This window comes from Lucilia cuprina, chromosome 4, assembly GCF_022045245.1.
Source record: "Lucilia cuprina isolate Lc7/37 chromosome 4, ASM2204524v1, whole genome shotgun sequence".
Classification (NCBI taxonomy): Eukaryota; Metazoa; Arthropoda; class Insecta; order Diptera; family Calliphoridae; genus Lucilia; species Lucilia cuprina.
The window spans coordinates 33,973,764-33,976,307 of NC_060952.1; the positions used below are offsets into that span (position 1 = coordinate 33,973,764).

The 2,544-nt window shown below is 26.6% G+C and overlaps 1 protein-coding gene across 1 annotated transcript in view; it reads left to right on the forward strand.

Annotated features, from left to right (window-relative positions):
* LOC111677161 (heterogeneous nuclear ribonucleoprotein Q) overlaps positions 1-2,544 on the forward strand; it is a 43,028-nt gene that overhangs the window by 13,280 nt on the left and 27,204 nt on the right. The window lies entirely within an intron of this gene.

Genomic DNA, 2,544 nt, shown 5'->3' on the forward strand with positions numbered 1-2,544 from the left:
TGAACTAGAACTGAACTAGAAATGAACTAGAACTGAACTAGAACTGAACTAGAACTGAACTAGAACTGAACTAGAACTGAACTAGAACTGAACTAGAACTGAACTAAATCTGAAATAGAACTGAACTAGAACAGAACTAGAATAGAACTAGAACTGAACTAGAACAGAACTAGAATAGAACTAGAAAAGAACTAGAACTAAAATAAAACTTAAATAAATTATTTGTTTTGCTCATAACTTACTTCAATATTAGAAGCACCAACTTCTTTGCCATTTAAGGCCCTCATTGCAACAACAGCACTATCACGATCTTCAAAATGCACGAAAGCATAGTCTTTTATTTTCTTAACACGTTCAACTTTGCCATATTGCTCAAATTGTTCCTGAAATTAAAAATACAAAAAAAAATTCAATTAATTAAATCCATTAAACAATTGCTATCATCAAACTCACCTTTAATTTTTCCTCTGTTACATCCTGTGTTAAATTTCTTACATAAAGAACTTTAACCTTAGACATGGTTTGTTCATCTGGCTCTTCTTGTGGATCAGCCCAGTCGACAATAATATCACATCCCCAAACCTGAAAATGCTCCTTTAATATTAATATTATTCTTATATTCAAACTAAAAATGCCATTTGAATGTAAACACGTTCGTTATATGAAATTAATGAACACTTACCTTTGTTCTACCAGTGCCAAGTCTTCTTTTAGCCAATGAAGCGGCTTTATGTGATTCGTATTCGAGAAAACAAAAACCACGATTTTTCTTTTTATCATCTGGTGAACTATAGATTATCACTTCAATAAGGCCAGCTATATAAAAGCGTTTAAATTAAGGAAAATAAAAATAAAAATTGGAAAAAAATTAATAAAATAAATTTTAAAATATTTGTTTTATAGTTAAAAATTTGAAAAAAATACAACAAAAAAAGTAAAAGAAATTTTGTGTTTTAAAGTAATTTTGTAGCAACAGAATTTTATAAATTTTTTTTACAACCTTTGAACCGGCAATGTTTTTTATATAAAAAATAATATAAATTTCTGTTGTAATTTTTTAAATTTTTTTTTAATAAACTTTTTTATTTTTCTTTAGTATTTAATATAATTCTTTACATTACCAATGCCAAAAACGCTTAATTATTCTGATTTATTTTTTAGGAAAACTGTTTATAATTATAGATTTTTGTTTTGTTTTTTTTTATATATAGAAAGCAACTTAAAATTTATTTTTATTTTAAAATTATTAATAAAGATAATTGTTAAATGTAGTTTTTATTTGCTTTTTACAGTTTATTTTTTCGATTTTGTCTTTTATATATAAAATTTAACACCAAAAACAAAAAATAAATATTTAACATTTATTTAACAAAAATATAAATAAATAAAAAACAAAAATCATTATAATAAAACATTTAGTTAAAGACAGACATAGAGAGAGATAGTTACATAGAAAGTAAGAAAACACTGATTTTTTATTTGACAGCTTTTTGTTTGTTTTTTTTTTTTTTTTTTTTGGTGTAAAAAATGCTTAAAATTATAATAACAAAAAGTTATAATGTATTTATATAATAAACATTTAGTTACATAAAAAAAACTTCCTTAAAGAAAACTTTGTATTTGTTTGATATTTATAATAGTTTTTTTTTTTTTAATTCACCTGCTTGTTATAAGAGGGAAAGGAATTTATGTGGTTTTTTGTTGTTGTTTTATTATTAATTATTATTATTGGAATAAAACACAGTCTCCAGTCATTACCATTTATTTATCATTGTAATAGAGTTTTCTTTCTTTTATTTTTGATAATTGAAAAACTTTGATGTAATTTCTATGAAGAAGAACAGGAGAGGAATTTAAACAAAATGTTTTTGTTATAAATTGTCATAAAATCTCTGGATTTGGAGTGAATAAAAACTTCTAGGACTGAACTTACGGTGAAGTAGAACTGAACTAAGGCTGAACGAAGACTGAACTAGAACTACAACTGAACAAGACTAGATGAACTAGAACTGAACAAGACCTAAACTAGAAATGAACTAGAACTGAACTACAAATAAACTAGAACTGAACTGGAACTGAACTAGAACTGAACTAGAACTGAATTAGAACTGAACTAGAACTGAACTAGAACTGAACTAGAACTGAACTAGAACTGAACTAGAACTGAACTAGAACTGAACTAGAACTGAACTAGAACTGAACTAGAACTGAACTAAAACTGAACTAGAACTGAACTAGAACTGAACTAGAATTAAACTAGCACTGAACTAGAACTGAACTAGAACTGAACTAGAACTGAACTAGAACTGAACTAGAACTGAACTAGAAGTGAACTAGAACTGAACAAGAACTGAACTAGAACTGAACTAGAACTGAACTAGAACTGAACTAGAACTGAAGTAGAACTGAACTAGAACTGAACTAGAACTGAACTAAAACTGAACTAGAGCTGAACTAGAACTGAAGTAGAACTGAACTAGAACTGAACTAGAACTGAACTAGAACTGAACTAGAACTGAACTAGAACTGAACTAGAACTGAACT